The following is a 15080-nucleotide window of genomic DNA, read 5'->3' on the forward strand; positions in this document are numbered from 1 at the left end:
GCTGTATTTGCTGTTAAAAATTGGGCATTAAAATTACGTTAAGTTTAGGATGTTTCTAAAATAACAATAGAACTCCAATCAAAATGTTATATCTATACTTTATGAGATGAAGATGAAGAATTGAAGCAGGATGAAACTTGAAAACTGCAGCACTTGGACTTCCACTAACAGACGTGCACTACTCAAAGTATGCGTGAAAGCGTGTGTACATGTATGTGTGTGCGCCATCTGTTACAGAGGCCCCCCTGCTGCAAATGATGGAAAGCTTCACGTGAATCCCATAAATAATATAGAGGCATTTCAAAAACATGCATCCACCAACACCAACAAACACACACCCCAATTCTTGCTTACTCATACACTGACACCTGGGCATATTCAATTATGCTGACACATGGTCTTTTCCTGACACACAGCACAAGTGTAGCCCACACCAACACATACTAAATCACACCCTACCTAGAACACAAAAGAACATTTGTATTTGTCCCAATTGAAGACTCCGAGTTGAATCCTTATCAGGATTAGAAATTTAGAGTTTACATGTCCGTTTTTACTTGTAAAAACAAGCATTAACAATAAAGTAACTACATGATAATATAAGTCACTGCTAAAGTATTTCAGTCTCAGCAATGTCTCTAAAATGACTTCGACACACAAAGCCCCACTAGACAGTAGATGATGTAACATCAAAACATCATAAAGTCCACAGTGATGTGCTGAAAAAAAGAAAAGAAAAATCTACTCAAGCTGATGTCAAAACACCTTAGAAAAGGAAGGCGGTTTTCCCATAACATGTACCCAGAAAGGTATCTGCATCAGAGTCTTAAAATACTGGACACCTTTACCTTGACACAATTGCCAAAGATTAAACACATATTATTTTTCATTTGGAAACAAAAAGGATTTGAGAATGCAGAGCAGAATGATATGAAAGAGTCACCAACAGTTTTTCTGCCACTCTTGCAATCTCACTGAACATGTTGGCACCTCTATTCACATGAGACCTAATAATGCAGCCTCTTGTGTCAGTGTCGAGTCTCACTATCTGATCTCTGTCACTGCCAAACTGCACAAGATTAAATCTTTTGACCAGAATGACCTCCTAGGTTTTCTAAGGTTGATTTACTAATTACTGCAGAGTGACAACTAGACCCACTGTGTGCGAGTGTGTGTATGTGTTAGTGAGAACGTGTGTGTGTCCATTCTGTAGGGTGAGGAAATCCTGCATCTCAAGCACATTCCTGTGATTTAAGCAATGTCGCAGTGCTCCAAAAGAACTATAGAGAGAGGCGGAGGAGTAAGAACATGCTAATTCACATGCACGTAAAGCACAAGACACTCTGGGGGGGCTTTGTCTTATGGCAGCAGACACACAGACACACACCATCTGTTCAATCAAGCGTCATGACTCATGAGGTGTGTTGAAAGGTCCTGCTGATCACTGAGCTTTTAACACCGAGATGCACTCCCCTTTCCATCTGTCTGTCACTTGATGCCTGTCCTGCCTCAGCCTGCCCACCTCTCCTTTTTCATAACTCCATTCTCAACAATCATTCTTCCCGACAACGGTTTTATGGTCTTAATCTTCTGTTTCTCCATGTCTTTGCTTCTTGGCTTGGCATCCTATGATGCTGCTCTCTGCAGCACTGTCCCTCACCTCATTCACAGTATAGTGCAAAAAAGTAGGTGCGGAGAACAACAACAATGAGAAAGAAATATAATAATAATAGAATATTATGCGTTTGAGAATTCACAGATCAGCTGCCACATCAAACGCTGACAGTCTGCACATCCAGCCACAGATCTGCTCATGCTGCCATCTGATCATCTGTATCTCCAGAGTAAGGCACGTTGGATCCGACACTTCACACTGGTATGTGGAAAAAAAAAAAAAGCTTTCTGAAAATGATGGATAAATACTAGGGCCTCTTTTACTATCTCACGATTCGATTTGATTTATACGATTTCTGCTTCAATCTATAGGTGTGCAAAGACAGAATAACAAATTGAGACATCGAAGGGTCTTTTTCACATGTATTAAGTTTGAAACATTTATCCATGCTTAGATGGAATTGTTGCAACTGTTGTAATAAAAGCAATATCACATAATGCTTAAGTAAGAAAAATAAAAATGTCTCTTTATAAAAAAAATAGTGCAGTTAAACATGGGTTCCTCATTTTGCAAACCTTGCACACTGAAGCTCATGTCAATCTCGGTCTTCCCGGCCATTTGATAAACAGGGCACTGTGAAATCCGCAATCACGGAATTAGACATTAAAAATGGAATCCATTATAAACACAGAACACGGAACTGGCCGACATTTTACGTGAAAGTTTTTTTGTTTTTCTTCCTGGAATAAAAAGGAATGTATCTGTCGGGAAAATGCTCTGAGGGGGTCACTAATAATGCACGTCCCCTACCTATGAATGAATAAATGAACGAATGAGGTGACTTGAGCATAGTGGGCGCAGTTTGATTCCCAGTGGGGCCACCTGAACACGTCTATAATTGGTGACTTGATGTACATGTGCGTGGTAACCTGAGCAGCACGGTGGCATTGGGGTTAATGCTGTCGCCCCACAATTAGAAGGGCGTGGTTCGATTCTGGGTGGGGGCGTCTGAACAGGTGATGTAAACAAGTGATAGACTTGGCTACAGCAAGGAACAGCTACCAGACCAGACCTGACCCGACCAGATCCTCAGAGACCAGAACCCCCCCAGAGAGTAGAGACCAGACTAGACGAGATAGTATTGGACTAATTTACAGCTCAGGGCTCATTCCGCAAGGCAGCAAGCTCTAAAGACATCATGTCTAGGTAGGTCTTTTCGACTTGGGTACTTCTTCTACTTCATCCTGCAGTGATTGCTGGAGACGGTGTACTGTGTGACACTTTGGTTTCTATGGTGCGAGGATGATGTGTGAGCAGGTGAGCGTACAAGAGGGGGAAGGTGCTTGAACACACGCATCGACCTACATTGCAAAAAGAGAGAGTGCTGCTTTACTGAAACTGACACTCAGACACACATTCAGTGAAAAGCTATGTCACCTGATTCTCACTGAGTTTGCAGCGTGTGTGTCAGGGGGGTGGGTATAAGATGACCAGTAACCCAAGCTGTCTGTCCTCTCTCACACACGCTCGCACAATGACCCATCTTACTAAAGCCTGTATATGTGTACTCTCAATGAAAACTTAAAAAAAGAAGTGTGTGTGACCTGAATTGCTCATTCATGCACTATACTGTCCTTCCACGGTCTAAACAGTGAAGTGGCTGTATGTCATCCTATTGCTCCTTCATGCTGACAACTCATGACACCTACACTCACTTGCATGTGCATAAATGAAGGCACACAAACACGTGTTATATGTTTGTGTAAGACACAAACCATTCTGTCCAACCGAGGCCTTTAAAACATGTGAATTTAGAAAATTACCACTTTTTTTTAATTGAAGTACTAATGGGAAGTTTTGTTGTTGCAGCTGCTTTAATACTGTAACAATGGTTATTTACAATGACTATAAAATGTGCACATTACCAATAGAAACTGAAGAACACAATTTACAGCTTTACCCTTCCTTTACTCCTTTATCGGAAACAGCAGTGTAACTTTCGTTTAAGAATAGCAAGGTTTCATTCTGTTGATGTAGATTTTGCTCATGCTAACAACTAAAGTCTGTCACCTTATATTGTTTCTGAAAATAGCCTGAGTTGTAATTATAAGCAGCTATGTCAGGCCCATCAGCAAAATTCTCCTAAACTCTCCTTAAACAAGAAGTTTTAATTAAAATTGTATCTCAGTGTTGGTTCTAAAGCCCCTGAGCAACACAAGGGACCTGGTTTTCTGTTTGTATGTTTTTTTTTTTTTATTATATATTTTTTCAAAACTTTCACTGCATCAACATGTAAATGCACGGTAAGAAGACGTGCTGTCTTGTCTCTCTATGTTTACTGTGCAATATGTCATGTCTGAACATTTAATAGTGAAGAGTTTTACTTCATAATGTGTCAAATCAGATAAAATTTGCGAAATATTATTACAAAAAAATATTTTTTTTATGTTTTGCCAATCTGTTGTTAAAGTGTGTAGACACATGTTGTAGCCCAAACTGTATGCATTCCTACATATGTCTGCTCTATTGGAGCTTGTGTGTGCGTGATTGCCCAGTCATAATCATTATCATGATCAAAGGATAAGTCCAACGTGATGTGTTATCGCACGGCTAAATATAGTTGGACTGGAAAGTACAGTCGCTGCAGGCTGATACTTCTGTCTCTCTACTTCTCTGTTTCTTTCTTTATGTCTCTCTGTCGCTGCTTGTCAGTGTGGTTTTTCATTAGTGTGGGTGTGTGTTTGCATATGTGCACATTACAGAGACTCTTACCAGACTGGGAACTCTGACAAGACTGCCACTTTATTCACAGTCACCCTCTACTAGTGATTACACGCAAACAACAAACACACACACACACACACACACACACACACACACAAACATACACACACGCAGGGAACTGGTAAAATAGTGAGGGAGTAATGGAGGATCTGCCATTGACAGATGGAGTTGGGGAAGCAGGGGGAGCAGGGGAACACAGGGGCGGGGGGGGGGCGGGGGGGAAGCACGAGTAAAAGAGAGAGAGAGAAACTCACACAAAGAAAGACAGATGGACGGAAGCAAATGACTGTGAGAAGAAGAGAGAGCTTCTTTCAGAAAACAAACACTTAAGCAGTGTTGCATGACTTGCACTTTCTCACCACTCAACAGCCCAGAGGTTGGGTGGGTGACAGGGAAGGGGTGAGGGGAGGGGTGAGGGGATACAGACAGCCGTCAGGGGAGCCTGAGAAAGCAAGGAGCCCATGGAAAGAGAGGAAGGAGAGAAATGCATGAAGAGAAGAGAATAGAAGAGAAAGGGAGGGGAAACACAGGGCGATAACCAAATGGGAAAAACGAGCAGCGACGATTGTAGGAAAAACTAGGGCAGACGCAGTACGCACTTACGAATGACATACTGTGATACAACAAGACAAGCATTCAGCACACACAGACACACACACATACACACACTTACTCTTTCTCCCACACACACTTAATTTAGAGCAAGAACAAAAGTGTGTGAAGTGTACTTACCAGGGCAGCAGGAGTAGCCCACTTCTGCAGCATGCTCCCTCTCCCCCTCTCTCATTCCTTTCCTCCCTCAACTCCTCTCTTCTTCTCAGCCGGTGCTTGTAAAGCACCCTGAGTCTCACTCCGTCTCCCTCTCTTCCCCTCAAGCGGAAAATCCCAGGCAGATTCAATGTACTTCAGCGCTACAAACTGCTCTCAGCCCTTCTCACCCTCCATACACACACCACACACAGACGCGCACACACATACACACACGCACACAGCCAACAGCCCTCTCCTAAGTCTTGACAGAGAGGCAGGAAGCTCCCTGACTAACAGTGTCACACAGAGCTCAGGTGATCACACACACACACACACACACACATGCACGCACGCACGCGCACACACACACACACAAAACTGGTAGCACACACTTGCACACGCCCACAGGGAGGGAGTCCCGCATGCAGAGCTCCAACGTGTATTATGCAAGGGGCTGAATGTGAGCCAGAGCTCTCACACTGTCTGTCCAATGCACTCACAGACACACACACACACAAACACACAAACACACAGGGCCCCTCCCACGGTTTGCTCAGCCAACTTCATCAGGTATTCATTCAAAAAACACACACACGCCAGCTGGCTGCAAGCCCAGAGACCGCTTACAAGCAGAGAGAGAGAGAGAGAGAGAGAGAGAGAGAGAGAGAGAGAGAGAGAGAGAGAGAGAGAGAGAGAGAGAGGGTGGGTGTTACAGTGAGAAGGGCAGAGAGGGGGACTATGGGAGATATAAACAGGGAGTCAGTGAGGGAGGGAGGGAGGAAGAGAGTGAGCAGTAGAGATTAGAGTGATAGTGCATGAAAGAGTGACACAAGGACAACTCATGTACAAACACAGATATACTTGTATTTAGGGCCGTAACCACAATTAATCTGTCACTTCTCTGACAAGTTATTGGTTAAAAATTGACCTAATGTTTCCTGGCTGAAGGCATACACATAAAAGACATACCAGCACATGTAAATACAGTAAATGAATGCTTCCAAATTCATACTCTTACATAAGTTAGACAAGAATTTATGACAAAGTGATTAAAACAAATATAAACACTTTCTATTGTAGGTTTTCAGTTGTGCTCAGATTCAACAAGACTGCACTTCCTAGTTTTTACCACTAGATGTCATGACTGATCGCCTCACTGACAGCGAGCAAGTGTCTATTTCCGTTAGTTAGCTGACCTAGTTAAAAGACCATTTGGAAGTAAATATAGATGAAATGTTCTCCTCAATGCTGAGAGATGGAGCACGCACAGGGAAGAAGTGAGCGCACACTCATAAGATGTTAACACACACCAAGAACTGTAATGAGTCCCACTAGACTCAGCGGGTATAAACATGCTGTAAAAACACATCCTGTTTGTGTTGGTTGGTTTTCCTGTCAGCTTGATATCAATCCTGTGTTAAACTGGATATTCCTGGACTCTTTAACTATTTCACAGCAGGAAATGTTTGAAGCTTTGGTTTTAATGTGGTTATCAGGATTAAAGGAACATATAATATGCACCTACAGATAGCTGGATGTGTAAATCTTTAGGTTGTCATTATTTTGTTTTATTTGTGAATTTGTTTTTGCTGGTAACAAATCAGTGCTGCTTTACAGTCTCATAATTTGTCAGCAGTATTATGATGTTTCTTATTTTGGACTTGTTGGTGCAGTAAGTTCATGGAGTTGCTGCTCCATTGTTGGTCTGTTATTGTTGTGCACGTTCATAGAGTTCCTTTTTTTTTTTTTCATAGCAATAAAAAGAGACTAGAAATTGCAAAGTTTCTGTTATGTTTTGAAATTCACCCATTATTAAAATTTTTAACATAATATCCATTGGGTGTGTAGGCGCAAGCCCACTGCTACATCTAAACTGTCATTAATATAGTGTGCTATAGCTAAGTGATTAAAAAAAAAGTTACAGCATAAAAGGTAAGAAACTAGAGACAGAATAATTTAGAGACAGTCACATTATCAGAGACGAACAGTAAACCAGACTAGACTGTATGCACTCCACAGTCCGTTCTGTTTCTTCAGGTGACCTCAACGGCATAGGAACATTTGTCTGTTGCCTTGGCAACCAATTGGAGCCTCTTGGCATTTAATCATAATTCATTTGTGTGGGTTTGTTTACAATCTCCCATCAAGTGAAAGCAGTAAGAGAGAGAGAGAGAAAGCTTAGGGGTGACGAACAAGTGTGAAAAAGACAGGAAATGAAAGAATCAGTTCTGAAATATTTCAATTTTTAGTTTGGGGAGATCTATTTTCTCTCAACTTTGTTCCCCAATGTGAAACATTCCCGATCTGACTAAGGCCATCACACATTAACGTCCTTTGATCATTTCTGAAAACACAAAAATATTAGCTTTCCCTTCTGATCATGCTATTTAAGAGACCTGTTTTGATTGGATGTTAGAACAGGAGACCATGAGTTAATGTCTAAAATATCACCAGCTGATCGTAACCTACGAAGAGAGCACAACAATCCCTCTCCAACATCTATTTTATTGCCCCTGAGCAACAAATTCCTCTTTATAAACCGCCACCTCCTCAAAATGTATTACTTTTCTTCAGGAATAACAGATTTTGTGTGAATAACATGAAACTGAAAATGTCCCTTAGCTATTTTAGACAGCTGGATATGAAGAACAACTTTGTTTTGACTCGTAAGAAGAACAAGGCGTCATGCTGACTGGAATAAAGCTGCCTTTTTTTTTTTGTTGTTGATAACATTTTTCTGAATTTTCAAACATGATGCTGATAGATGCTTTATTACAAGTGAGTGATGACATTTAAATTCCTTCAGTAATACACAAAGTTAAGGTAATGTAGTAACAATCAGTGTAGCAATACTGCTGGAGTATACTGATGGAGTGTAGCAATACTGCTGCACTCCATCGCTGTCTGTCAGTTCTCCAGTCTTTCTGCAAAGAACAGTCTCAGTCACAGTCACTAAGGAAACTGATGAAAAGATTCTATATATATACACACACACCCATATACATATCACAGCCTTCTCTGCTTTCCTTTTCCTTCACTGTCTCTCACACACACACACACACACACATACACACACACACACTGATTTTTCGCACTTTCTCTGTCACCCACACAAACTTCACACGCTGCAGTTATGACAACTGCGGCCTCCACCTTCCTACACACGCTTCACCCATCTACCCACATCTACCCCACCCCCCCAACCCCGCAAGTCTTCACCAGCACCCCCCCCCCCCAGGTCGTCTCTGTCAGCGAAAGCCTCTGCTCTGTTGTTTATCCATGTCTTACATCTGTCTCTGTGTGTATGTGTGACTGTGTGCGTGCGTGTGCAGGAGCTTGTGAGATGGCAGGTGCATAGAGATTCATCTCATGTTCACATTATACGGTCACTTTCCTTTATCATACCAGTGTTCTCTTCATCATGTATCGTCCAAAGCCTTTCTTTAATTAATACATAAGCATGTTAACAGTGACCTATGAACCATGAGATATTTGCACACTCCACAAATACTTTCTTTCCACAGCCTTTCATCTCTCCGTCTCGCTTACGAGCCCTCTGTCAGGCTGTATTAATTTGCTGGCAGTGTAGTGCACTACTTCAGCCCCAGCCACATCCCATTCACAAACCTACTAATCCACACACACACCATTAGATCCCTACTAGTCACATACACACTCACAAAGAACTATGCATGTGTGTATGTGTGCAGGATTAGGGAGGGGGGGTGGCTGGAATGGATGGGCAAATCACTGCTAAGCTCTTCTATTGCTCTATAATCCTGCTGAGTACACACACACACACACACACACACACACACACAATGTTCATGCGGAAATGTTCTAACACGCATGCTGTTGTGCACGTGTACACACATGAACTGATGCTCTCAGTCTTTCATGCACACACCCACACAAAACAAAAGCAGTCATCGCAGACATTCAAACAAACAAATATTTAGGCAAAAGTCCAAAACACTCATTCAAGGGTAAAACGAAGATATAAACACATATTATTTTGAAAACAGTATATGATCCTGCTGTGAGAACGTGTGTAACAACAAAGGGGGGGGGGGGGGGGGGGGGGGAATGTGGGAGGAAAGGCAGTTGGAAAGACAGAAAAAAAAAGGATGACTAAAAGTTTAAAGTAATAAAAGAACCCATTGATGACAGAAAGGGGAATGAGAAGAAAAAGCAAAAACAAGGAGTCAGTGAAAAGGAGCACAAATGTAATTCATCATTCTGCATCCATTCATCGATTCTGCCCACACAGCTATTACTCCATTCTTTGCTCCTTCAACATGAGACCCTACATTACACACATAACAAGAGCCGATCCCTCGCTTTAACAATTGAGGAAGAAAATCACAACAACAACAAACATGATTTAATATTTCTCTACAGGATTCTACGGAAGCAAGACTTATGTGCAAGATATATGCCACAGATCCAATGTGATAGACAACTTCAACAACACAGTCAGCTGTTTCTCTGGTAGTCTGATTCATGGCTAAATAGAAAAACAACAAAACAAGCTGAAAGTTCAAAAGTGGAGCTCCCTTGTTTTGCAGATGTTTGACATTTTGCACGACTGATTTTACTTTTGAGAAAATAAAGTTATACCTGAACTTCAACTTCGACTTGATATTCAAAATCACTACATGCTCACTTTTTAGGTGATTTAGATGCTTCCTCATTATTCTAATGAAAATAGCGATCAGCGCCCCTTAAATGACCACTTGTTGGCACCAAAGTTTTTTGCTTGTTTGTTTGTTTACATTATCAAAATGTGCCTCACTTTTTAAAAATTATCTTTTGAATGCTTATTATCTACACAGCACACCATATTTACTTCGTCAGCTACTGATTGAGGATATATAGTTTGCCTCCTATTCAAATTTCTAATGATAATTTCAGGAAATTCCTCTTTAATATTTATCACAATTTGTCTTTCATCCCATGATCTTTTCATGTGGGAGGGACATGATAGGAATCACAAGCAGGCAATCAGAGAAGATTTGAAGTCAGGCTGAGGACAGGCTGACAGGTGTAGGATGTGTGAGGAGCTGTGGGGAGTTACAGAGCTACTCAGAGGGCTTGCAGAGACAAACTGTAATACAAATACAATATTAAAACTTTGCTTGTGAGCAAATACACAATTTATTTTCTCTCGCATGAGAAAAAGGCGTCAGACAAACACTTATTATTTTGCAATCCTTCCTGCACGTGTGCACATCCACGACAGAACCATACTGTTGTTTTCTCTGAAGGTGAACTGCCCTGCTGTAATGGGAATTGGGGTGGAGGGGTGCAGGTTGCTGCTAAATGGGATGAATAGGCATTGCAGCTGGCATTGTGAGGCTAAAGGAGAGGTGTGCGACAGCTCAGCATGTGTCCTTGTCTGTGAATAATGTGTTCCACCTTTTCAAAGGCTCACAGACAAAAATGTCACACAGGCAGCAGCACTGGTTGAGCATGCAGACTCAGGCACATTCATCAAAGCCACCCCCCACTCCCCCCCCAACCCAAACATACACACATCCAACCCCCCAGGACGCACGCATAGTACACACCAGAGCCATACAGGGCTTAGCCGGCATCCAAACAAACTATTTCAGTCAGAAACACACAACACAGTCCCATCACACTGCACAGGTGGTTGAATACTGCCCAGCAGAAGATCTCCTAAAACCAAAAGCTGTGGACTGAACACAACAAGAAAGCTTTGTAAAAACACAAAAACTTCATATCCATTCATAACTAATGTATACACTCAAATGTATACAACCACACTGAATGGTCATGTCGACTGCTGTCAGACTCCAAGAAAAGGGAAAATGGGTCTAGTTAATTGAGCTATTTCTTCAGAGAGGCATGTTTACTAGGTCTTATGAACACAGGGAAAATGTTCAACACCTGGAAATCACCTGCACCATGTAACAGAAAATGGAGACATCAATTTTTGTCGTGTAAATGTTTTTTGCGCCCTGAATAACTAATATACAGACTGTGCATGTTCCCAGAGGGTAATCTGTGTGGAAAAAAAAAACCAAACCCTGTAGAAACCAATGACTGTTCCTAAAATTATATATTTATAAGTTTTTTTCTCATACAAAATCCCACCAAAGGCTGAACATGGTTTAAATGTAACTTCAGTATTAGCAAATTTAATAATATGCAAAGTGGTGCCAAGTCTTTCTACAGCCATCAGCATCTCTCTCTGTTCACCAAAAAACCCCCAAATCTGCTACCTATACACTTTAGAAGAGCAGGAGGTAATACAGACGCAATATAGAAGTCATTCAAAAAATGATTTTTGAAATAAATAGGTTAAATAATATGCAGATATGAAAAGAAAACAACGACTGATGGGTAAAAATCTCCATGGTGATACACAAACCAATAATAATAGAGCCATTTGTGAGCTGACGCAAATATTCTTAATTCGATGCCTTTATGTGCAACAAATTTGATACCAACAGTTTGATACCAATTCCAACACGACATATGCAAATTTAAATTCACTGGCTGAATTTATTTTATTCTTGTGCTCACCTACTCAGCTACCAACCTGTCTTGACTTCAAGTAATTTGTAAATGGAGGCCACCATTCAAGTGTACACTCATACTGAACACATAAGCTTCTCATTGCTTTCTTCACTAGTTCAACTTGCTGACTTTTTTTCTTCATCATCATTATTTTCAGTGTTTTGTGTGCGCACGCACACACACACACACACATCCACACAAAAATAGTACACAAAAAGGAAATTCCATTTGAGTGACATTGTCTGGGTGGGTCTTTTTAGACAAGGAAAGGCCAGCAACCATTCTGTCTGTGTGTGTGGGTGTGTGCAGTTACCCAAAAAAAAAAAAAAAAAAAAGAAAAGACTTATTTTAGCGTGGAATTCATTTGCATGCATGTGGCTGTTTTATGCATTGAAAAAACATTACATGTTTTAGAAATTTGGCGCACACACAGTCACACGTGTCTTGAGAGCAGTTACATTTATCCTTACAAGAAACAAAACCAAAGGACCCCTGAAGGGATTGCAACACCAAACTGCCATTTTCTTGAAGGCCACTGCCACTGTGCATGTCTCGTTTGCCAGTGGTTATGTAAGGATTTAAAGTGGTGGAGAGAAGTGGAGAGGAGGGATGTGTGAGGGGGAAAAAGGACGGAGGGAAGGTGAAAAGAGGAGAGAACAATGGGAGGAGGTGAGAAAGAAAGCAGGATAGAGGCACGAGTAAATGAAAGAGAAGCAGGAAGACGACGGATAGAGACAGTGACATCACCTTGTACGGACACTGCAGTCAGGGACAAAGAAAGAGAGAGAGAGAGAGAGAGAGAGAGAGAGAGAGAGAGAGAGAGAGAGAGAGAGAGAGAGAGAGAGAAAACGGGGGAGGATGAGGGACACCAAGAAAGAGACTTCAGAGATCTGTTAGCTGATAAAAGTGATGCAGAAAACCTCCCACTCCTCAGGCAATTGATTCGAGGATATTGTGCGGCGCGTGTGTGTAGTCCAAGTATTATTTGTGTTGTGCGGACCTAAATCTGTTGACAGTCACATTGTGAGGACAAAAAGAAAATCCACTTAATATAAATAATCTAAAATGTTACAGTGAAGATGTGTTTTGAGGATAGGGTTGGAGAAATGTTAGTTATGCTTAAGATTAGATTATGTCTCCAAGAAATTAATGTTGTGTGTGTGTGTGTGTGTGTGTGTGCGCGCACACGATTGTGAAACTCTGCCTTTGGGCCTCAGGGCATAATGTAGTAGTAGTACAGTAGAAAGCTCTCTTTTGAGACTGCTCTCAGTCTTTTTCCTCTGAATGCATGTGTGGATGTGGGCATGTGCATGTCTGACTACACACAAATGTTTGTGTGCACACAGATCTGTGTGTGCGTGTGTGAGAGAGAGTGAGAGAGAGAGAGAGAGAGAGAGAGAGAGAGAGAGAGAGAGAGACAGAGAACAGTGGAGAAAACAGAGGGAGAATGTGTGTGTGTGTCTGTGACTCATTAAGTATCAGGGTAAAGACCTGGTTTTTGGTAAATGTAAGGGTATGGTTAAGTCTCCAGGGACTAAATGTAAGTCAGTGCAATGCCCTCCTAAGTGACAAAAAAAAGAAATTGTGTGTGTGTGTGTGTGTGTGTTTAAGTGTGTTTCAAGAGGACAGCATAATGGAATGCTACGTTCAGGACTTGCCAAGAGCACTTTTCCCATACGCCAGGGAGCCAAGACTTCCCCAACCAGCCAAGAATAGCACAGACTTTCTCACTCTCTTTTACTCTTTTTCTTGCCCCCACACACGCACACACGCACACACGCGCACACACACACACACACACACACACGTTTTGCTCTTTGGATTCACCAGGAAAGATGGTGATAGTGTGAAGGAGGCTCACAATTCAATCAGCACAGTGTTGGAGTGAGAATGAAAAAAGCAGCAGGAACATTTTCTGAATTATTAGAGTTATGTAAACCTTGTGCAACATGCTTGGACAATATTTTCCCACACTATGTCAATAAGGCAACAAATCTCACTTTCTGGCTAAGTACACATAATGGGGTCCAAACTCTGATACTGAGAAGCGCTAATATTTTTGGCATTATCAAACTTGTCTTCCAACATAACACCAATTTAAGGTCGGATTTCCTTGAGTTGTATGTGCTCAGAATTGCACCAATCAGCCAAAATATTATGACCACAACCTGCTCTGTGTAAAAAGTTTCACAGAGAATGAGAGCTATGTTGGCCCATTTAAAACATCCAGTGAATGTCTGAGACATTTACTAAGGGTGATATTTTAAATTTAAATACAAAACAGACAACGCTACACTCCATCAGAGCCGTACAAAATGGGATGATGCAAAGTGGGGTACTGCTGAAGGACCTCTACTCCATATGCTATGGGAGCATATGGAACATTTTGTTGTATAAGTGAGTAATGGTTGGTCTCTCTGTCAGTGCTGAATTATACCTGCATCGTAACAAAACAGTTGAGTCGAACCTGAAGGATATGTGCAGCATGTTTGGCTGATATCATCAGCATTGATTTAGGTTTAGAAACGGTAGACTCGATCATTTGTTGATTAAGCACTCGTATTATATAATCTTTATTTTCCCTGTTTGTACTTTGTGAGCTAATTGAAAAAAAAAAACAAAAAACGAAGAAATAAAAAGAAAAGAAGGGGGGCCTGAAGATCAATCACTTCTCCCAATTCAAGGCAACACATATGGAGGCAGGACAACTGGGAGCAAAGCTGCTCTGAAAACACGGACACATGCTGAGAAATACTTTCAATTTATTTTTAGAAGGTTGTTACAAAGTAAAAATTTGTGAAAAACTAAAGTTTTTGTTTCTTAAAAACTGGCTAAAAGCACGATGAAATCTGAATATCTTTTCTCTTTATCACAAATGAATTCAACAAAGCATTGCTCCAGATTGGAGATTGGCTTTAACCGATTAATGTTAATATTTGCAATTACATTGTTTTAATGACGTGTCTGGAAACTGCACTGCTCTTATCAAGATTTCATCCCTCACTTAAGCATAGAAATAACCAAGCCGATGAATTCTTCGCAGGCATTTCGGGATTTTCAGCTGAGGTTGTTGCTCAGAACAGTCGAGGACTGCCCACCATTATGTTTTAATGTGTGCACTGTTGATCCCCGTGCTGTGCAATAATGAAATGTTTTTAATTAGTATGTGATGCGTATTATTGGCTCATAGTTGGACAGATCAGCAGTGCCTTGAGGCTTAACCTGCCATTTAGTATCCTGACACTCTAGTAAACTCAAACATTAATCATCCACTCGGTGCAAAGCTTCCCAGTGTAGGTCATTTAGCGTTATTAAACTTGTGTCCACTGATTATCGCTCATGACAGCAATATATTAGTTTCCCTCTGGGTGACAGACAACTAGAA

The 15080-nt window shown here is 41.3% G+C and overlaps 1 protein-coding gene across 2 annotated transcripts in view; it reads right to left on the reverse strand.

The window, feature by feature from the left end:
• Window positions 1-15080, reverse strand: part of atxn1a (ataxin 1a) — an 86787-nt gene that overhangs the window by 11229 nt on the left and 60478 nt on the right. Inside the window, exon 1 of one of the 2 annotated variants that reach the window (XM_029513622.1) lies at window positions 5132-5301. The exons of the other annotated variant lie outside the window; for it this stretch is intronic. The gene's annotated coding sequence lies outside the window, so the exon portion shown is untranslated. Of the gene's footprint in view, window positions 1-5131; window positions 5302-15080 lie in introns of those variants that run through there. 2 annotated transcript variants of the gene reach the window in all.

Source organism: Echeneis naucrates, chromosome 11 (genome assembly GCF_900963305.1).
Source record: "Echeneis naucrates chromosome 11, fEcheNa1.1, whole genome shotgun sequence".
NCBI lineage: Eukaryota > Metazoa > Chordata > Actinopteri > Carangiformes > Echeneidae > Echeneis > Echeneis naucrates.